General features: G+C 34.2%; 1 protein-coding gene across 1 annotated transcript in view; it reads left to right on the top strand.

Moving 5' to 3' along the window:
* Positions 1 to 766: 766 nt before the first annotated feature.
* cdh11 (cadherin 11, type 2, OB-cadherin (osteoblast)) overlaps positions 767 to 24,297 on the top strand; it is a 63,350-nt gene continuing 39,819 nt past the window's right edge. The window contains exon 1 of the mRNA XM_006641367.3: positions 767 to 1,204. The gene's annotated coding sequence lies outside the window, so the exon portion shown is untranslated. The remainder of the gene's footprint in view (positions 1,205 to 24,297) is intronic.

Genomic DNA, 24,297 nt, shown 5'->3' with positions numbered 1-24,297 from the left:
ACTGACTGGAGACCCCGAGCACACTTTTTTCAAGCTGCACTTCCATTTTGCCCTTGGAAATTAAAGGCTTGACTTTAAAGTAGATGCGCGCACGAAATCTGATGGAAAGTCAATGGGGCTTTGTGCGTGCGGCATCTCTTTAACATTCAAGCCTTGAGTCCCTTCATGACAGGTATTCATCATACTGGATGTAAGCCAATAGATGTGTCTGTGGGTCATACAAAGAAATATATTTCCATTTGTAAGATCCTGTGTAATAACAGACATATATATATATATTGGCTACAGCCCAATGATTAGAATCTCGTTACGAATATATAACGGACGGCTAGTAACTGATATTACTTAATACGCCAACATTTGATCCCCCAGTAAGATTAAATCTAACCTCATCATACAGAAACTTCACTTTTATAGAGCTATACTATATACATCTTACTAGTTGATCTTGATTCCTATTGTTTCATCAACATTTGTTTCACAGAATGCGTCAAAATGAACATAAAAAATAGACATGATGCTGACCAGAACTTAAACTGACTTACGCCCATGATCTACTGTGGAAGACTTTATTTATGTATTCCAGAACAGAGTACTATAACAAACACGCACCCATCTCCAACGTATGTTTTGAGTAGATGTAGATTTTGTCACGGGCTTCTCCGCTGAAGAGTGCAGGGTTGCCGGGGAGGTTCCTGGTTCCATCTTCATACTCTGATTGGTTGAAGCCTCCTGAACCCAGTTTAACCATTCAAGCTATTATTTCTGTGCTGGCTTGGTTCTTGTGACAGATGAGAAACGGCTTCCATCTGGAAACGTTAAAAAAAAGGGGGCAGACTCTACTTAGTCATCAACGCCAGAGCACAACTGCTTGCATTACATTGCAATGAGCTTCCTTTCGTTTTGCAGAAGAGGAGAAGAAGACGCGTACTAGGGAAGGCTGCACAGGATTGATCGGGGATGCTACAATTCTGTTCCTCTGCCCTATCTCGCCTTTAGCGCCTTCTCGCCCGTTTTGTTTTAGCTAGATCTGTCTGTACATCTCTCGCACAGAAGACAAGCCCGTTAACTGGAGTGTTAATACAGACTGATGGTGTAGGATTTTTCTTACCGTGTCATAGAGAGGTAGTCACAGCTGTAGTTGCTAATGGGACTGCTTGTTTTAACACAGAGGTGACAGAACGCAATCTGGCAGTTTATAAAGGTAAGTACTTTTCATTTTAACTACTTTACATAGAGCTTATATTTGTATTTGTTTGAATAAAGTGTTCTTGTTAACCCTTTTTATTTCTTATTCCTTGCAACATTTATAGATGTATAGTTATTAATTCATTTGACCAGTAGATGTGGGCTGAAACTGGTACTCGCAGCAAAAGATGGTTTACTCAAAAAATGGTCTAGTTTTTGTAAACCAGAAGCTCTAGCGAGCGATGGGAACTCCTAAGAAAACTTTTCTGAAAAGAAACAACGGCAAACACAGATACTGAAAAGGGGTAATTTGCAGATGTCTTCATTTAACAAGACTGCAATAAATATGAAGTAGCCCCAAGGCAACATAATTGGCGTGAAGTGCGGAGGCATCAGTGCCGCAACTTCGCAATCTTTTTCGCGCTGTGTCCTTTTTGAAACCGTGAAATAGATTAAACAATAATTTTTAAACACAATATACATTAGCATACTCTGTTTCAGTCATTTTGATTAATTCGATTCTCTATTGCTCAACATTTTAGAATAATAAACCAGATTTCCCCCCTTAGAAGTGGAAGCCATTCAAGACTTAATAATAACATCAGAATTTAAAGATTCCGGGTTGTAAAGAAACTTTACAATCTTTAAAAAGCGCATTTACAGAATCCGAAAACACCCAGATTGTAGGAATGCCTCCGTCTTGTTTGGCCAGATAAAAAGGGGGCGAACCATTGCAGCTAAATTGCTGAACACGCATAGTCTTTTTTTTAATTGAAAAAAAAATAATCTGACAATTTCAGAAACGTTTATGTGGTATTGGTCATTTTATATATTTTAGAGATTATGTCGTGTACGGCAACTTTGAACTGGTGGTGAATTTTCTATATATTGTATTGTATGGATGCACTCCACAATATACTGTGGTACTCCCCGGTTTCTTCTAGCAGTAGTGTAACTCTGCCATACATTGTAACTTCGCAAGTCTTCGACGCACAAGTCCAAAGTTATACTGGAAGATATCTTACTAACGGAGATTAAACTAAGGAAATGCTAATATGATATATACAAGTTAAAATTGTAATATGCGCAACACCAGTATCACCTTGAGATGTTTCGCACATACGCTGCCGCACTCCAAATCAGATGTACAGTAGATACACACTGTGGCACACCTTGTAGGTTTATTTAATCGAACGGCAAAGTGTGTTTGCGTTTAAAAACATTGAAGCGAAGGGTTGCATTAAACTCTTTTCTCATTCTCACTGGTCAAGGTTGCACGTTTGAAGAACTAACTTTCAAATGGCAGCTAAATTGCAAATGCAAGACCATTGCTTAATTAAGTCATGCGGTTCTCTCCTGTCGGGCTATATATGTTAAGAATAATACAGGGTAAAAAAAAACATTTCAGTAAAATCTAAGAGAATCACATTTTAGAATCGACATTGAAAACTGAAAATCATATAAATAAATTAACTTTTTGTCTTTAGGAATATAGCATCAAAATCATATACTGCATATATAAACAAGTGCATTTTTCTAGGTAAGAGAATGTTGAAAAGTACAGGTGTTTAAGAAAAGCTGATACATTTCTCTTTAAATATACCTTCAGTTTGACAGTTTTTTGGATATCTTTAGCTCTGGTTTTCCCTTGTCTGATTTCTAGTTTTTGATGAAAGATACTTAAGAGACCATGGTTTTAGCTATGGGAAATGACTCACTTGAAAGGCTGATTTCTCTCAAGTCATTACCTCGGTCCGATGGGCCTTTGTGTGACTTGACTGCATAAAAAACAGACAAGAAAAGGAGGATTCAAATTTTAAAGACACCCCTGGCTTTTAAAGACTGTATTCAAGTATGTGGCACCATAGGCTAATGATAAAATAGCAATGTGCAATGTTGTTGTCTTCATGTAATTTTCGTTTTGTGCTATTTTCTGATGCAGTTTTTCATGCACAGGGCACAGGTTGTACAGTATAACAGTATAACCGATCACCCTTGAAAAATGAAGTTATGTATAAAAAGTATACATATAATATCTATCACCCAAATTAAAGTATAAAGTCTTACAAGTGTAAAAAAGTAACTGAGGAATAAAAGAGGTTCTATATTTTGTAATGTGTGTGAATGAATTAAAATGGGTGTAGGCCATTTGACTATACACACAACTTTGTAATGCTTGCCTCACTTTAAGCATTAAGACTAGTCCTTAAAATGTCTTTGAATGTGACAAAATAAATGTTAAACCATATACACATTTAGAATAGACGGGAGTAGTTTTTAACTGAGACCATTTAAACACACATATACAAATTCACAGGCTGGTGTGTTTGTCAGAGTTTTCCCGTTCTCTAAACAAACTTTTATTTTGTTATTACTTTTCTAAACCTCAAAATTCACGACCTACAGTACATCAAAAGTCCAGGACCTGATGACATGCCCCCACTCAGAATGTAATTTTGTTGGGCTGCAATAGAGGGTGCTCTTGTTCTTCACTGAGAGGTTCAATTTTCAGCGAAGGCAGCTGTCTCTAAGGGGCACTCAAAAAGATGGAGCGCTACCACCAGTGTTGCCCATTGTCCCCTGGGATGCAGAATTCAATCTAGCTGCGGCTCAGGCTAATGCTCTGGCAGTTTGTCAGGATTAACATCTTTCTAGTCAGTGGCTTCTGTTACCTTCAGTGTCACATTACCACCTTGGAGAACTCGAGAAAAAAAGTTAAAAATGAAGCTCCTGTTTCCTCTTGTGCTATTTTCCAATCTGAATTTCTGAATCACCTGGGTTGATAAAGGGGAAAACTCCATCAGTAAGAACAAATGACAGTGTTTTTGCTTCACTGTTTTGTGTTTTCGGTGAAGATCTTTTGAGAAGGCGAATAACAAAAGGTGAAGAAAAGAGTAGGAAGCTTACTTTATAATTCCGTTTCCTTTCCCCTTACTTTTCTTGGCTAGCATTAAGAAAGGAGGGGAGAAAGGAGAAAAATACCCTTTGTCTTTACTTTTTTATACATACAGTTTCTACAACATAGTTTATTGTATGTCTTAATTCTTTCATTGAATTCTCAGTTTTGTCCCAGGGTGGAAAAACCTTGCTAATCCATTTCTCACCATCATATACAGTATAGTGCTCCTAGAACAGCATGTTCCTGCTATTTGCGTGCTAGTTGTGCTGTCATTTCTCCGTTCTCCTCTCAAGCTCATCGCATATCTTTATGGGCTATGTAGGAGTTCCTGAATTTATTGTTCTTCCCTAGTAATTGATATGTAGTCTGGCCCTGTCATTAACATATTGGGAAAAATGTCACCTGTAAGTCCCTTTACTGAAAACTTTGTTATTAGTATTGACTTGCTTAGAAGATCCCCTTATCTAGGGTGATGTACAAAATGCACAAAAATTGCACGGAATACAAAATATTAGGCATATATTAAGTTTAAATACAATAAGTATGTTAACACATAGCTAAAATAGACTAAAATAAATAAAATTGCAATAAGACAAGCACAGTATAGCTTGCAGTGTGTTACAAAATTAAAACAACAACATAAAAAGTAACCACTAAGAAATATCGAGCGTGTAAAGACAGTGGAAGCAAAAAGCATGGTATGTCTTTCATGTTTGCTGCAAATACAATACACAGATTGCTGTAACAGTTAATTGATAATTGGAAACAATAGTGCTATACAGTGCCAAAGGTACAGAAAAATGAGCCGAGAGATCCCAGGTGTTGTTTAAACATGAGTTATTGATTTTGTGCTTATACTATACCTGAGCAGAACAGTGAACAAGCAAACAAGTCCCACACACCCTCATGTTGCTATTTCCGTATATCCACTGTAGGTAGTAAATGAAATTAAAACAGTCTCTGGTATTCTTTTTTCACATTTTATTTCTGTTTTTTTAATTATTTGCAGGAGTGGAAGGAGTGGTGATAGCTGGCTACAGACACTACACAGACTGTAGTTTCAGTTAGTTTTGGTAATTGGGATTAAACTTGCAATCTGTTTAATTAGTTTCCATATGTATGATTCTAAAAAGACTTTCTTTGCTCACCGTGTTTTCATTTACGTGATGTGACTGCTATAGTTTGAGAAGTTCTTTTTTAATTAGTGCTGTCTATAAAGTGTGCTTGTCAGTCATTATTTTGTATGCTCCACTTTCAGCAATCTTACATGGTTTTCTTTGTCTAGCCAGTTCAATACAACACATCACATCATGGGAGATTCTTCAGATGAATAACTTTTGCTTTCATCTATCCATTTTGTGAATCACATCATGCAACATATCAATTGAAAGGCTCTTCATGTGACTCTGATTTACCTATTTTTGGAATAGCTGCAAGTGTAATCTCATAAGAGGTTGCACTTGTATGGGCTCTATATTCAAGAGACTTAAGCACTTAAATTTTCTTTGCTTCCTATGGGGATTTAAGTGGCTAAGTGATTTGAATATAGAGCCCTATGTCACTAGACCTTGTAGTACCTGGAGAATAAACTGTATTCCGTTCAGTCTCATGTGAAAATTATATTTTGAATGTAACCAATATATTGCAATTACATTGGATACACTTAAACTAACTACATATTTAATGTGCTATATTGAGAAAAGGACATTCAGAAAGACAATATCATGAATATTGAGCAGCTTGTGATTTTATATGCATGTGTTTGATAACATGATTTGTTCATAATTCTTTTTAGATCAATAATGGAGCCATTAAACATTAATTCCACACTGAAAAGTAGAAAGAATAAATGCAACGTTTCAGATGTTGTGCCTTCTTCAGGTGTCACCTCATCGAAACATTGTGTTTCTTTTTTCTACTTTCAAGTGTGGAATTAACCTTTACTTGTTCCTTTGCAGCTGATGCACACTGATGCAGCTTCCCACTCGAACATTTTATTTTAGAGGCCGCACATTTTAAATGTACTCAAATTCATTCAGTTTAGTGTATTCAAATGTTCAATTTGTATTTTGTGATGGTGTAGCATATTTATTTCTAGTATGTATAGAGCAAATGTAGTGACGTGAATAGTGTTACCAATTATAAGTATTCATTTGTACAAATCATGCCCCTGAAACTAGGTTATATTTTATGTTTGCACTATCATACTTAAGAATAAAAATATCTACAAATGTATTTAAAAAAACTTGAAAACATATTTGATATTATGATAAAATACCTACATAGCATCTGTTTTTTTTATCTAGGATCCATTTTTTTCTAAAAAGTATTAATGCATTTTGACAAAAGCATGAAAAACTTTTGTTATTGTAGAAATGCTTACAGAAATCTATTAATGTGAACTATTTTATTTATTGCTATCCTTACAATGTATTTTACTGTTATACATGTATTTTAAAACATATTTTACTTTTAACATGCATGTATTCCTACAGTAACTAACATTTTAGAGAAAAAAACTATATATATAAATCATATGAATATGTAATATCATTACTTCAGGGCAATATTATATGCTTCACAGTTAAAGATGATCCCTTTTAGGAAGACTAATTTAACTTATTATTTGTTCCCAGAAGGATTATTAATAGTTTGCCTGAGTCTGAAATGGGAAAAACATGATGCTTTTTTTATTCAATAGAGCCTTGTGGTAACCAAATGGCCATGCAGTATTAATCATGGTGTGGGCGTAAAAAATAAATTCAGTCACACCAAGAAGTGACAATTTACGAAACATTTACATATTGTCTATTTACTTATTTATTTTTCTAAACACAGAAAAGAAAATAATACTTTGATCATCAACATGTTTATCGTCAGCTGTTCTTTTTAGTAGTCTTTACAAGGCATCTCTTCAAATTATCATGAAACACAAAGGACTAATCTCTTCTGAAGCATTGCATGAATCAGTGCTAGTTCAAAAGAATAATAATAACTTAAAACACTATTCTTAGGTCATCAGTTAGATTTCTGAACCCAAAAAACCTAAACTCAATTCTGACAAAGGAACTAATCCTGTTTATATGTTTTTAAGTTTTATAAACTGGATCACTCCTTGAGATTTCCCACACTTCTAACATTTTAAAGCTGTCAAGGTAGCTCTGATTAAAAAAATGCTAAATGATTGGAGTGTATTAACTTTTAGATAATGTCAAGGACAGTAAACGTGTGCAGATTGGCAATGACTTCATTTTGTAAGGCACTTGAACTTCAACATGAGCTGTTTGCTAGTAAATCAAAATGTAGCTCAATTCTAATCCCTTAACCTTCGATTCAGAGATGAAAGGGATGGAGTTTCTTTTCAAGTTCCAGAGAATGATGAGAAAATATTGTGATATGGCTATCTGTAGTTTATATACTGTATATGCAGCCTAGAGCTTTAGTGATTCTCTTTAAATGTAAAAATTGTTATTTTTAAAACTTTATGACATATATGAATATATTAAAACTCGAGGCCTAGCATTCAGGCATATAAGTAAACAGGACAAAAAGCCTTACTGGTGTTAAGAAAATAATTATAGGTGAACATGAGGGTGAAAGTTAAAATTGCACTATCCCTGTTTTCTGGCTAAGTTTCATTAAGATCTTCAGCAAGTTTATGAAACTTTTTCCCTTTACTTAGAAATAAATATTCAGAGTGGTATGTATTTAGTGGAGGCGGCCATGTGCATGTATTCTTTGTCTAAAGGGATGTCACATTTACACTTTGATCAAACTATGCATGAACATTTGTCATGAAATGCATTTCTTCAAGCTGTGCATGTAGGTCATGGTGATTTACTTTTTCACAATACTGGCATCTGTAATGTATTATATATGATCTTTGCAATGAATATATGTGTGCTGTCATTTCTTTTCTATTCCACTGGAGTATAAACATACTTTGTAAGAGGGAGGAAAGCTATTGAAAAGACATAGGTTTGCTAAGATTTTATAATTGTTTTATTCTGCTTGTTTGTTGGATTTGCTGTAGTCAAAATTATAGGTTTAGATACATTCTGTTGGCTTTTGCTGTCTAGATTCATACAACATATAATACTGTGGCATTTTAGAAAAGCAAACAGCTTGAAAAAAACAGTATAACGTTTCCCTTGCTTGATTTATAATAGGTACTGTACAAGCCTTATGAAATATAATTTCAAGGGGCATACAAATCTACTTTCTCAGTCAAAAATAAAAGTATAAACAGCTGTTTTCCAAAGACTGTAAAAAAGTCATATTTTTACCACAATTAAAATGTATTCAAAATGATTTAGTACATGGAAGTATAGTCTCTGAAAACAGATTGAGCTGTGGGTCTTAAGGGTGAATTGGAAAATAACCTTTTTGGTCAGTATTTTCAGATAAACCATGTAAATACTCTTTTAATTCAGAAAGCATTAAACAACAATAGTGAAATTTTAGGCTTGACTAAGAGACAGACATAGGAATTGATGATTTGTACCTAGTCAAACCTTTTATAGCCAAGTCAGCATCCTTCTCCAGGGGAGATTTTGCAACATCAGTGCTGATTTATAACCGCCATCATGCAGCTCATCCTAAATGTGAAGTACAATAGCAAACTTCAGTTACACTGTACTCTACAACATATATATTATAAACTATACTTTGAATATAAGAACTAATACTTCTTACTTTGGGCACCATATACAGTGTAGTATTACCCTATTATAACACGGAAGCTGGGAGCCAGAAATCTGAGACTGAATTATATGTTTTTTATGGCACTTTGTCAGTTATTATATTTTTGTTCCTAAAATAATGTGCATTGTCCACAATGAATAGCCTTTTCAAAACAGAAACCTATAGAAGATGATGCCACTATTTAAAAAACAACATGTATGTTTGAATGATAAGCTGTAAATAAGTAACAATCCAAATTATTTACAATTGAAATGTGCCATACTTATTTTTACTACAAAAAATAACAGCAGATATAAAAGTTCTTTACGTTGTAGTCTAGTGTTAAATGTATTTAAATAAAGTAAACATTAAAGCTTGGTTTTGTTTAAGCCACCATTAACATGCCTATTGATTTCCACCTGGAGGTTAAGGAGCCAGTTAAGATGTTAACTGATGATAATTAATATCTTTTAATTCCATTAATCCTAAAATCCTTACAAATACCTTAAGTCCATCTCTTTCTTTAAAATCAAGTTGAGCGCTGAAACACCTTTTTAAGTTTTCTGCTTGCTCATAATATTGTACTAGAGTGGAATTCACTGATGAAACTTCACTTTGGAGTCAGTCTTACCATGAAAATGTCTGTGTGTCTTTTAGGTACTGTATGTATATATATAATTTAGATTCTGTGACATAAGAAAATATCTCTTGTGTTTCAAGTTTCAGTTTTCTAATTTTGTCCACTACATCTAGCTTCCTGTTAACATGCTATCTGCCTTTCTTCATGCTGTTTATCAGCAAAAGGCACGTGAAACTGCATTATAATAAAATTTGAATCATGTGGTCATTAAATGGTAAATACTGTATAACAAAAAATCACAAATTGATTACACCATTTTTCTCATCGATGTGAACTCCCTGTGTTTGATTAAATGTTGAAGTACAGAAGTCTGGTCAAAGTTTTGGCATTACTGTACTGTGATCTGCTGTGTGAGTGCAAATGAGTTTTTATACAAAAACAAACCCATGCATCAAGAGCTACAGAATAATCAACATCTCAGCATACAAATGCTTCTTTCTTTGGTTTCTGGAACCATGGCAAGTTAAAAGATGGCAGCAAAGTCATCTGTAAGAATCATTTAAATCAGTCTTCGCTATACTGTCATGAAATATTTGCAGTATGGACTGATTTACAGAAAGAAATAAATACAATTTCAAATTAATGTGAATTTTACTGTGAATACTATTTTCTTTTTTATGGGTATTTAGTGTTTTATTCATTAAAATCATTCAGTATTTTTTTAAATACAACCACCATCTTCACTTAAGATTCATAGCAATGAATTATTCAGATCTATAACTCTCTTTTCTTTTAAAACTTGATAGTCCTTTGAGCTCATCATCAATAGCAGTTCAACTTAACGAATTTGACTTCACCTAAAAATGAATGTGCTTGAAAATGTCAGGTGTTTCAAAACGTAAGTTGTAACTTGTACTGTACAAAATCAATATTACTGATTGTGATTTGTGACTGTAAGTTACTTAAACTAAATTAAACAAAACGTTTTTCTATATTCTTTATTATTATATAGCATATATTTTACATGTAGAAACTAATTTTTTTGTGGTTCAATATTTAAGGCAATATTTAAATTTAATATTTAAGGCAAGCACAGAGCTGTCAAAAAAATCAACTGTGACATGCACATGAAACTCATTACTATAATTAGAAATGAAATCTGTTTTACAACTGAGACCTACTTGGTTTTTTCTCACCTACCAGGCTTTAGAATTTTTTTCAGCAAGTTCCATACTTCTAACAGTAACAAAAGAATAACATATTTTTTTAATATATATTTGCATTGTATTTTATATTATATATAATATATATAATACTATATTAATAGTAAAGATTAGCCAAGAAATATTATAAAAATAAAATGAATGCATAGAACTGTTTAAAAAATACTTTTGTTAGGCCAGATAAAATGTTTGTTTGATTCTTGCCTTGTAAGATGTACTTGGACATGCTGTCAGTTGCTATCAGATTTCTGAATAAAACTCCAAATTAAAAGTGACTTTCATTGTGCCATGTTTAGAAGTCTAAAGTTTATAACCTTTTACATGTTATCAGGACAATGTCAGAATCTGTGCAAATTGAACTGTATTTGCATGACTTCCACATTGTGGTGAAAAGGTAATATAATGTGCATAAATGGGAACCTTTACTGTTGGAATAATATGTGTATGTCAAGAATGGTTTTATAATAAGAAGAAATATTTTATCTTGCATTTACTGTATATAGCAGTTTTTATCACAAAAGATCCCTGAGTGCATTATGTTTAGGGAGATCTGCTTCATCCACTCCTGAAGAGCAGCAAATATCTGGGAGACACACGAGTATTGTGATGCACCAGAAGCCCCACAACACAGTAGATCAGAAGGACAAGATAGAAATTCCTTCACCAGTCAAATGAATGGGGAACTTTAGAGATTCAGAGTAGAAATTTGGCCAGGACACTATGCTTATCACCCTTACCCTTTTGAAAAAAGAGAAGGGAGCCATGGGATCTTTAATGACCAAGTAGTCAGAACATCCATTTCATCTGAAGTTCAGCACCTCCTACGTTTCAGTGTTCCCGGTCACCTGCTTGTTCACCACCACCAGTTAAAGCAGCATACAGTATGGCCTGGCCCAGCCTTGCTTAGCTTGTAAGATCCGACAAGATCTGTTCAAGATCTATGCCCAAGCATTATATGTTGTTGTTTTATTATTTTATTATGATGAGCATTGACTACATTTGAATTAGAATTTGTTGTCTTGCTACAAGATATAAACATACTATTCAAAGAGGCAACTGAGATGGTTGCCTCGGTTACTTTTCTTCTCGGAACTGTATGACATTATTTCCATATCATATATTAGCAGTGTGTTTGATCACATGAAAATTCTATGCTATATTATTAACTAGTGACAAGGACTTTGCTTTTTTTTCCCATTCTTACTGTTCAAGTATGTAGGCGACAACCAACGTTGCGTACATTGGTAATAATTACACCTGAAAGGAAAACGTACTAAAAAATGTACACATTCTGATTAATGCAGGACTGTTTGTCATCAGTATGTCTAGCTTGGGAAAAACACATTGTGTGAGAATATAATTTATACGACTGGTTAACACAATGATTCTACAATGTGTATCACACAAGCCATTTGTGTTTGGCATTTTTGTTATGGAGGTGGGAATAGAGGTTCCTCCTGAGAAACTCAGAACTTGGCCTTTTGGATTTTTCTGAATTTTATATGACAATATAATGAAACAGCAGAGTTGCCTCGGTAGGTGTTAGAAGACAACCTGGCCCACTTGTCAACAGTTGTAGATGGATTGTACTCTCCACTTGCATCCACAGCAGAGTCAGCTATGATGTTAATCATGCCTCAAACCCCATTCCCATTTTGCACTGGTTCACTACTAAAGGTCATCCCATCTTTTCAGTATCCTGGTTATCGTCCTCCTTGTAACACTAACAGTATTGACCCTCTACACTACATGAAACAGGTTATTCGGTTACTAAGCTTATAATGGCAGTCACAGCTCAAAACATCTTTCTTTCTTCCTAAGTTACCTCTGCACATGCTTTTTTTGTTTTCTTATGCATTAATGAACTTGGCCCATCCAATGGCGTTTTGTTCAAATGCATTCACATGTATTAATCGTTTAATTGTTTTGAATGATGTAGTGGGGAGCTGCAGTAGTGTCAAGATGAAAAGTAACAAGTAAAGGATAGGTCCAGCTGAAAAGAAAAAAACATCAATGTTCTGTCTGTGGAGCCTTTTTCAGGTGTGTGGTATTACTTACAGTACATGTTACTGATCTGATCTGGAGCCGGTATTACACTGGCCCTTTACCTTGAATAGTAACGGAGGGAGGATGAATTGATTAGCAATAACATGCTCCATTACCTCTGTACTTCCGCAATCACAGTAATTGCAGTTCTTCCCCCCAAAACCTCAAGTAGAACAGCATTCATTTTAGTGGAATCAATCAAATTGGGCTTTCATTTACATAATTCTCCCCTCCTCACCTTTATTCTGCACCAGCATTTTTTTAAAATCTACAATTGCCTATAGACTGCAATCATAGTGTTAAGTGCACAAGGTTTATTCATTATCTGGTGGCATATGGTGATACATTTGCATAATCAGCTAAGGCTTACTTCCATTCTCCCTTTTATCCTTCAATGTGCTATTGGCAGTTTTAGATTCAGTGCAATTAAACTTTTGAGAGAGATGTGTATTCATCTTTCTGTGGCCTAATTAAGTCTTGGAGGATAATGAAAGAAACTGTACTTGGAGCCTCTTACAGTGTTCTTGTAATTTTTAGATACATTTTCAAAGTTATCCTAAATGTTAAAAAGCCCATCATGATTATTAGGTCATTGTTCAAACTCTGTATATTCATCACTTCACTGGTTAAGAAAACATGGAATGCTAAAAGTATTTTATAGACATTTTGATTAAACAAAATGTTTGTTTAGTAAATATGATTTTCTCTTTGAAAACGTGTGTTGACGTAAAAAAGCCTTTACACGATGTGTGGTTTCTTCACTTAAATCACGTATATTTTCAACATATAACATGCACTTAAAATAATTTGAGGTTAGGTTTTCAGGTGGGTATGTACGGATAAGGCTTTGAATTTTGAGGAGAATGTTAATGTAATGGTTTACAAACACTAAACATAGAGTGGTTACTGCAAACCAAAAAATAAATTGCTTATTCTTCATTACCAAGTGTTATACATTATTGGCACTATACAAAATCAAAGGTATATGTATACTATTTAACTTTTAGGTGTAACTACAATTGTTATATCTAGGAAATATGACAAAGTTTTATCATTCTTTAGTCTTAAAGAATGTGATTCTGCTCATTTAAGAATCTCTATAGGCTGCATATAAATAGCTTTTGATTTTGTAACATTTTAATTTAACTTTTTAAAATATATGTGTATACTTAAATGTGGCATTACCTGAGTCATTGATGGGGAAAGTCAGTATGAAAAAGATAGTGAAAACAAATAATTAAAAGGGCTTGTATGAAAGGAGTTAACATGCATTTTGGTTATTAAATTGGCAGACGTCTGAGTGATTGATACTGAGAGAAAAGAGCAATGAAACCCTCTTAGGTCAACAGATCTTTCATTTTGTCTGTCTTATTCACAGCTTCTTCATAAAGCTTGAAATTCATTCCTTTTCAATATTTAATGTTGTGGAGGGGTCTGTGGGCTTGTAATGAAGAAGAGGTCAGGAGCACCGGCTGACTAACCCTCTTCAGAGGTAGAATCTAAATGTCAGTGAGCTATAATGAATGATTCTGAACTTTCCCATCAATTTCTACCTGGCTGGTCCCCCTGAATTTGAATCAGAATTTATATCCTGCTTCAGTCTGAAATGTCCACTCTGCCTGAGTAAATTCTAGGCACTACATTTCTCCAACTTCAGCTTTCTGTTCAACTTGCAATTGACTGGTCCTGAATCATTAGAAGTTCATTTTCTGTTAATAATAGTGAAGGCAGATTGAGTTTGTTGATATGATTATCTAAGCAGGCACACAGGAAAGGTTTCACACATGCTAGGGCCTTGCATGTAAACCATAGATGACAAATAGTGACAGGCAATCTGGTCTTTCTGCATTTGTAATATGATTAGAAATAATATGATTTTCATATGATTTATTAATGTATACTAATGTATTTATCCCCTAATACTAATGCTTTTAAGTTTGAACACTCACCCATATTCATTTTCCATAATGCCTGCTGGGCATTTTTGTTCTACAAGAGGAACTGAAGGTCATGTATAAATCACTGAAAGTTATAATCTGTACAATGGGGATGTATTGAGATTCAAAAACAAATCCAGACTTGTGATTTAAAGGTCTGATGTTCTTTATGTATAATATATGATTATCTATATATACAGTATATATGATGTATAATTTGTCATGTGCTTTATAATGTTTAATACGTAGTAGTGGGGAAAACATTTTTTAACAAAAAATATATAATTTTAGGCTGCTGTTTTGAAAGTTAAGGTATTCTGCAATCCTGTATAGTGAATGATATTTAGGGGTTTTGATCCATCTGAGTGTAATTGCTTAATTAAACTATTTAATTTAGAAAGATAAAACATTTTTCAACTTAAAAAATATTTTTTGCCAAATGATTATTTAAATTCACCTAAAATTACAGTTTGTCATCAACACTTTACACATAAGCTTAATTATTAAAGAAATATAATGAATGCTGAGCTATTTTTTAATATGAATTAAACAGTTGGGTTAAGCAAAACCTGTCTTTAAATAGTATACATTTTTGTTCATCACAAGTATGTCAGAAAGTGACTAAGCTATGGATTTAAGTGTGTTATTTTAAAGTTCTCAACTTTAATTTAAATAGAAAATTAATGAGGGGAATAGATGATTACCATTATCAGTATTATTTACAAAGAACTTTCAAGGGAGGCTTTTCATCCAGAGGAAATTGCAACCAAGCCATTAAGCTGTAAAAAAGCCAGCAAACACAGACTTAATAAATATGAAAGACATTGCACTGAAACATCTGGTAGCCTACTCATTTCCTTCCTTTTATATGTTTTTGATTCCATTCACACTACAAGCTCTGCGAGAAAAAAAGTACAGGAAAGAAAACATAAAGACGTTAATGCTATGGATTGTGTTTTCAACACATTAAACTAAAAAGTCATGTCATATTGCTATTTTTATTTAATTGATCTTCTTTTTTTTTAAGTAGAGGCTTTCAATCCTGTGACTAAGAGTGAGGTTTTACTATAACACTGTCAAATATGCCAGAAAATCTGTGAATTATTTATTTAGTTCTGCTTCTAATAGTTTTGCTAATAGGGAATTATTTGGGTACAAAGGCATACATTTGTAAATGAGGCAGATAAACCTTTGCGCAGACAAGGAGAGTTTTGTTTGACACAAGAATTCTATTGTCCGCTGTTTTGGTTGTCAAGTGCTTAGGGAAGGCAGGATGTGTACTAAAGCTACAATGGGCCATTCAGCCTAGAATCTTAGATACTGTGAGATTCTGTCCCCCCTCTTTTCAGAGATCCTAATCTCTTTATCAGACAGCAACAATGGAGGATTCAACCCCACTCTGCATCCCCAGGGCTGACTATTTAATGCACAATATTGTAGGAGAAATTGTCTGTAGTGACCATAGGCTACCCCCGTACAACATGCAAGACTTTAAAAAATTTTCAGGTTGTCAGTTCCTTTTTCAATGCAGCTGAAAGACAGCATGCAAGTAAAACAAGTAGAAAGAAAGAAAAAATAAACTTCTTTAGAGTTTACCCTGCATCTATTGTTGCCCGATATTTTTGGAGTAGACTGTCAGAGTAACTTTGCATCAGTAAATCCATTCAAATTGCAAGAAACGCTGTCTAATAGAAGCTTCTTGCAATATGCCACAGTGATTGTTGAGAGCCATTTTGATTTGTTACCAGAGCAGTTTACCGTATTGTGAAAGGGGAGAATTTCCATTGCTTTTGGCATGAAATGAAAGAAAGAGAACATAAGAAAGACAGGCTAGAATTAATAATACATTATTACTTCAGCATAACCCATGGCACACAGAATGTATGCCAGGATTATAGAGTAAAATAAAAATTAAAGATAAACTAAAGTGCCCAATATTTTATTAATGTGGTGTTAATGAAAGAATATCTGCCATCATTATATGCATTTCCATCTTTTTAAATATTCCTTTTTGTTGTAACAGCTGTAGCTTCCACGTTTTAATCTGATTTGAATTCAGTAATACATATTATGGATTATATATATAAAAAAACACTTTCACCTGTGCCTGGGTATGACAGAACTAAAGCCAACTTTTCAAAATAAAATCCTCCTTGAATGTTTCTTGACAGGAGGTAAAACACTTCCTGAAATAGTGGGCAGATGATCTGGGGTCTGAACCACACATGATATCTTTTATCTACGAATCTGGGTGGCCTGTGTGCTGGTTCTCGTTAAAGAAACCAATCACTTTCCCTTTTTATTGAGCTGTTCAGTGTTAGCAATTCAATTGATCTAAGGCATGGAAAATAATGAAAGTGCAATAGTGTTGCAAGGCTGAAAGATGCATGCATTTCCACAAGGACACTGCATCCTTAGAGACCTGGGGCACATTCATTAGCATGACAGTTAAGAGGGTGTCATAAACCTGGGACTAAACATTGCAGGCAAGCACCTTCCCTGCTGGGCAACTTTCGACTATCCACTCTGTCAGGCCTTTTTAAAGACCCCCAGAGGACAAACATGCTAGGCTTTTGTTGACTGTCATGTAAAAACTAGTGTATTTCCATATGGCCCTTAAATGGCCCCTCACCATTTAAACAAATCTCTTTCCTCTTTTTTTCTCCTTTCCGCTTATTACATTGAAAACAAATTCCCTCTTAACTTTGCTGCTTAAATGCATCAATGCAAACCTGACAGCTGCTCCCATTTATACTATTTCTATCTGGATACATCCGATCTTCTCTGCAGTGCAGAGTGGCAGTTAAGATGATAAGTGTGTAATGTACAGAGCACACTAGGATGCTCTATACAGTAGTGGGAGTGTAATGCTTTCATAATTGCTTTGTCCATACCAAAAAAAGAGAAAACATCCTTCAGTTGTCAGTCATAAACTGTTCTTTTCCAGTAAACATTTACTGCACATTGAAAATTCAATTTTAATGTATTCCTTGAAGTATTCTAGTGGTTTATATTTAATAGAATGTTGTGCATTGACTATAAATGGTTTGGGAGGGACCTTACAAAAGGCTTCTTGTCTTGCAGGAAAATGGGATTGTAATTTTAAAATCACTTACGTTTTCATATCTGGAGCTCATGTTTATTTAAATTAGTGCTTTAAATACATAGGAAAGCTTGCAAACACGATCAAATGACAGTACCATTCAGCCTCTTCTTGAAAGAAGGCAGGATATAAGCTTCACCAATATGGCTGGGTAGCTTTTTCTAGACACCTAAAACCCTTCGTGTAAAGAAGTGCATTCTATTCTGTAGTTTTCCCTTGTGTCCTCTGGTTTAAGTTTCACTGTGCTTTTTTCTTGTAAATTTTCGTTTCAGTCAGGTGATTTTTATTGCAGATATTATATCAACTATATTGTAAAAGCTACTTGTAAAAATGACCGAGAAAAATTGGAGAGCAAGAATAGTAATTGGGCATCATAGTGGCTCAGTGGTTTGCAGTGCTGCCTTGTAGCACTGGGGCCCTGGGTTCAATTCCAGACCTGAGGTCTGTCTGTATGGAGTTTGTCTGTCTTCCCCATCTTTGTATATGTTTCCTCCAGGTGTTTCTGTTTCCTCCCACAGTCTAAAGACATACTGGTGCTTTAATTGGCTTCTATGAAAATTGGCCCTGGCATGAATGTATACATGTCAGTGTCTGCATGTGTCCTGTGATCCCACTCAGGGTGTATCCTGATTTACTCCTCTTCCTTGCTTGTATAAGCCTGAGCTCCCCATGATCCTGTATTGGATAAAATGGATTGATGGAGAATAGTGATTAAAGGGATTCTGGAAAGTATGTAAAAAAAATTATACTGCAGTTAGAGTTTTGTAATGCAGAATCACTGGGATATTATTTGGTAAAATTAAGCCACTGTATTGATATTAGAGTTATATTTGTCTATATCATAAACAGTATAAATAGTTATAAATAATACATTATATCATCTGAGATTTTACTGTGTTTGTCCCCAGTGGGGAAAGGACCAACTCTTCATTCAGAATTGGCACCTGGGCATTGTCTCAGGTTTAACGGGGAAAAGAGGAATCTATAATTTCTCTCTCTCTCTCATTTCCTAAATGGTTCCAAAGTTATTTGGAAACAAAAGTAAAGAAGATAAATTGATCCTCAAAATAAAATATAAGCCGGTTCTGCATTATGTACTATTGGCACATAATGTCTGCTGTGCATCTCCCAGATGGATGCTACATTTCTGTGGTGGATAAAGTGGATCCCCACCTACAAGTGAAGTACTTTGGGATCCTCTGGGATGAAAAGTAGTGTAAAACAGTAAGTGGTTGATTAGCAATTATGTGCATTATGTACTTAGTAGTGAATGGGAAATTCAGTGAGAAATAAAAGATCATATTTATATTCCAGCAGTGAAAGAAACATAAGATTATCATGATGTTGTTGGACATAATTCCAGCAAGACTGTTTTCTATGTTTTCATCCGCACTAAATTGCATTCAGCTTAGTATTATGTCTGCAAACAAATGACCAAACTTATTAAACATTTGGAATGTAGTCCTTTATGTGTTGTTAGATTTGTGTTCGGAGGAAGTGCTAACATGTACAGTCGTCCTTGGAGAGCCTTATCTGCTCCATCTCTTGTTGGGTCTAGTCAGGTTGCCATGGAAACTGCAGACAAGTTAAGGGATAAATAAATCTTAAGAGTTCTTAAACAGCTATAACATATCAGACTCTTACTCTAGTGAATTCATAAACTTCGAAATCCTCCATGAAATCTACCCTCAGGTAAATGTGGTATAAGAAGTAAACTCTTAAAAAGAGTAGTGCAGGAACTAAATTGAAGTATGTGTTTTTTTTATTTATATGCTTCTAAACATCTATGCTCAGAATACAATGCTTCATGGAAATGGCAGACCTTTTATTCACATTGGAAAATCACTCTAAAATAAAGGCATGCTTGAGTGCTGAAATATGAACTTTAAGTTGGACATAGCTGTGTTTTGCTAAAGTTTCCTTGGCATCATATTGTATATGTCAGCAGACAAATCAGCTGCATATGTTAAGGGGCTAATTTACTTTTTAGGGCCTCAGCTGCAGTATTCATCATTACAGTAAGAATTTCTATAGCACGTGGCAATAATGGCAGGGCAGATGTAGTCATAAATCATAGCCTTCTGTCTTGAAAGCAAATCAGCAGTTCAGGGGCCGAGTGGAGAAAGAAAGAATGAAAGAGGGAGAAAAAGGAAGGAGTCTGAATGGTTGTGATAGCACTTAGAATTGAAATTGTGTGGTTTTACCACAGATCGTGAATTAGATTTGCAGTGACACTTCCTATGTCCCTGACCTGACCTTTTTTATACTAGCGAGCCTGTCTTGCACCCTGCTTTAGACACATTTTACATTCTAGCAATAAACTTCCTTTTTCATTTAACAGGGATGTTGCATTGGGGGTCTCGCAGCAAAATAAAACTAACAGCTTTTTGCACATTGTCCCTTCCCTCTAACCTATACACAAATATAGAAGAATACCATATGCAAAAGGAAGGATTTTGAAATGGAGAAGATCACAAGTAAACAACGCAGGACTTGTTAATAAGTTAAATCTAGTTGGCTGGCACAATCCAATGGCTGTTTTCCTCACTCCGCTGTTGACATGCAGCAAACACAGCCAGTCACCTTATTTTATTCTGAAATGGCTTTTCAATTATATAGTGGGGCTGCAGGGGAAAAGGCGCTTGACAAAAGCTATGACATAAACCATTTATACTGCAGCTCCATCATGACTCCCATAGCTAAAACAGCCTGGACAGTTCATTTAAAAGAGAAATTAATAGCACATGGTTTCAGGAAAACAATAACAGATTATGGATGGCCTGTGGCAGCTACCTAAATCCGTGTATTGAAACAACAACAACAACAACAACAACAACAACAAAAAAAGGGTTTTCTCTTCACTACATGGCTGTTGGGTACCTGAAACTTTAAACTTAAAAGCCCAAATTAACCTACATCTGAGAATATTCTGTAAGATCAGTAACTGTAAACATTTAGACAAAATTAAAAAATTAAATATGCATTGGATTAATTTATTCAAATTTCATTACAGACGTATGTTCTTGAAGACTTGAATAATTTTTATCCACATTCAGACATAATTTTTCACTTAATAATTTATCATTTTTGATCACCTATCATTGACAGATTGCAGTAGGCCCTGTCAGGAAATCCATCAAAAGACAGCAAGAAATGGCATGTCTATGAAATGTTTGAGCATACTTCTATCTTGTGTCTAGAATTTAAATAAAAGGCATGGTGAATGTGTTCACCTGAGCATACAACATTTTGGTGTGTTAGCTCTAAAAATAGATTATTTTCATAATATACAATCTATTAGAGTTAAATTGTTATAAATTATCCAAGTAATTTAATTTAAGATAATATAAATTATAAAGCAACATTTTGATTTGTCAGAAATCAAGATTCTGAGTGTCCATGTATAGCAATGATAAAATAATAACCTCAGAATTGTTCTTTAAAAGAAGAAGAGTCTTTACAGACCATTTCTTTATATTACGAATTATTAGCCCATTTCCACATTGGAGTCTCTGAGCCCAGAATAAGAGGGATTAAAATCAAGTGAGAGAGAGAACAGGTCAAGTTTTGAAGTGAGAATCTCATTTCACAGTGGATCTAGTACAGTGGAACTAATCATCATGGATGGAGTTGTAGGCAAAAATGAGCAGAAATACTTATAATGGTGACAATTACAGGTATAGTCATTACTAGTAGTACAGATCCATGCACTGAGAAAGTTGTGTCCCTTTTCTCCCCGCGGTAGTGAAACTGACAGAGGTTAGAGGTGCTTACATTGATGAATTCCTCTCAACAGCATCTGATTAGTAAGCACTATGTCCATTACAACTCAGCACAGTTCAGTGGCCAGACATAAGCTGATTATCAGCTACATGGCTGTCTGCACCATTGGCTTTTAATATCTGTAAAAAATAGTGTCAAATTCTTTTTACTTTTGATTTGCACTTATTGATACTATATCTACCAATGCACCAATATGAGTATAACATATTACTTCATATTCAAATACAAATATTTTCATTTTTTAAATCAGTGATTGGGTACAATTGCACTATTAGTCATCAGTGTATCACATAATGCAGATATGTACTGTTTTTAAAGTTAATAAATTAGACAGACATTTATTCTAATTCACAGATGATGGCAAGTAAGTAATCTTCCATCCACCTGCCAAACATACTCTAAAAATACTTTTGCAAGTTAGAAGGCAATCCTAATGAAAAGCTTGTTTTTATGAAGGTACTATGTCTGACCCATGTCATTTGGTATTGACGGGTTCTTTTGGCCATAACCAGCACAGAATTTACTGACAAGCAAAAAAATCTGATCAATATCAAAATTCAGAACATTTTTTATAACTGCATAAATTGGCAACTAAAGTTTGCTTCACAGCTGATCAGGTCCAAAAACACAAAATAATGACTTCTCCATCTAGTGATCTAGTCAAACCGAGATTTCTTATCTTTTATTAATAATTCTTTATGCTTCAAATTTTTCTAAGGCTTAATGCTTTGAATGGACATTGCAAATACATTAATGCTAATTAAGTCCCAGCTTTATATTGACTTTGGAAATCAAATACTGCTAAGTTCAAGAAGTTAAACTACAGCAGATTAAGCTGGAATTTAGCTCATTAAAGTTAGATATCTTTGCCTAAGGAGAGCAGAGATTTTATTTGAATGCAATCTGCCTGTCTATCTCACTGCTCTGCATTATATGATTATATTTATTAATCCTTTTTCATTAAATGATTTTTAAAGAAAATTGTACAAATTAAGATCTGAGCAGTATTCTAAGAATGTTAGATTGTGTTTCTTAATTGGACCTGTAAAATGTTGATTTAGTAAAGTGTACGTAGAGAATTAAAAAAGGTTTAAAGGGTAAAAAGGGCTATTTGATATTCCCGTTTAAATGTAAACATAATTAGATGTGCATAGCAAAGAAAATAATACTATTTTTTGCAAAACAATTACAGTCGACTTGAACTGTGCCTTTTTCAATAAGATAAATAACTTTTTTTTCATTTGAGTGCTTATATTTTAATTGTATAAAACATAGTAAATGTGACACCCACATACATACAGTATAGAACGTGTTTTGTTCATGTATTCCTCTCAACAGCGTTTTCATGCAGGTTATGTGGTGTATTTATGGCTTCTTCAGACTAAATCTCAGTCAAGAACCAGAAGTGGGCTGATTTAATTTTGAAGTGAGTTCTATGAATCACCCAACTCAGAGGTCTGTGACCTCTTTCTGGAGAAATAAAGGATGGCTATTCAGTGATAAAACTCATAATCTACCAAATAAATATTCAAGAGCTTATCCATAAACATCACCCATGGGAAGAAGTGCCTAGCATATCAATACAGTAGAAAAAAGAGAGATTGAGGAGATGGGATGCTTCTCACACACATATACTCACAAATTTATTTCCTGTGCAATCACACTTTCTTGCTCTCACCATCGCCAACAATCCACACTCATTCTCACTCACCTTGGTTTGGTAATCTCTTATTTGACTGAGAGAAAAACGCTGAATATCTTGGATAAGGAGAATAAAAAAACTCATTACTGGGTATGTGCATCTTCTTCTAAGATTCATCTCAAAAAGGTGCTTAGGTTTTGAAAAAAATCATTTTGCCTCAGCCCTCTGAAATGTTAAACGTTCTTTAGGTAGAAATAAAAATAGCAAAAAAAGATGGACTGAGAAGACTTGAATAATCTAATTTCTTCTTATCAACAACTCAATGAATCTATTAAATAAAGAGCACAGAAAGGGTAGTCCTATATCAAAGCCTGCAGCTTTTGAAGGAAGAAGGTGAATGATGTTTGTCAAAGCTGGCATGCAGATAGGTTTTCTTAAATTACCTTTTTTCCCTGTTACTAAGTTTTAAGAGTGTTTAGATTTATGGTGGAATCTAAAGCTGAAGACTAGCTCTTGTTATGGATCAGGCACCTATGGATATTTTCTTTTTGCCATATAACAAATTATTGTATTAATTAACATTCTCTAAATCTCTCATAAGAAATGTACAATCACATAACTATATTAAGTGGCATTTAAAAAAAAATTACATACAGTTCATGGCACTGATCACAATATTTCATGAGATGTGCATTGACCTTTCACATTGTTATCTTTGTATGGAAACTGTCACCTTGATTTTTAAGGCTGTTCTGCAGTTATTTTGTTGAGGGTGATATTGATGTTTTGTTCGGCTTTTGAAATTTACACATACTATACTGTACATAATGTGAATTTTAACACATTATTTGTTTTATTTACACTTGAAAATCAACCTGTGACAGAGAGCACTGAGTTGCTATACTAAAAGTATCTTACCAAGGAGTTCAACGTTTTACCATGAATTATAAAACACAAATTATTATATTACTTAGATCACATATTAAAACATTCATTCTCTTATTACTTGTCCAGTTTCTATTCAAACCTCTGTCGAGATTTTGCTTTCCTAAAATATAAAACAAGTAATTTTATCAGTTATAATTTTGTTGTTTTTAGGCCTCAACAATGCTGTGATTAGACGCCTTTTAACCATACAGTTGTCTGTTTGATATTAAGATAAGGATGGTTCAGATTCTCTTCACTTAGTGGTGATCCTGATTGGTTTCCAACA

Source organism: Lepisosteus oculatus, chromosome 20 (genome assembly GCF_040954835.1).
Source record: "Lepisosteus oculatus isolate fLepOcu1 chromosome 20, fLepOcu1.hap2, whole genome shotgun sequence".
NCBI lineage: Eukaryota > Metazoa > Chordata > Actinopteri > Semionotiformes > Lepisosteidae > Lepisosteus > Lepisosteus oculatus.
This window is presented reverse-complemented; position numbering and strand designations above follow the sequence as displayed.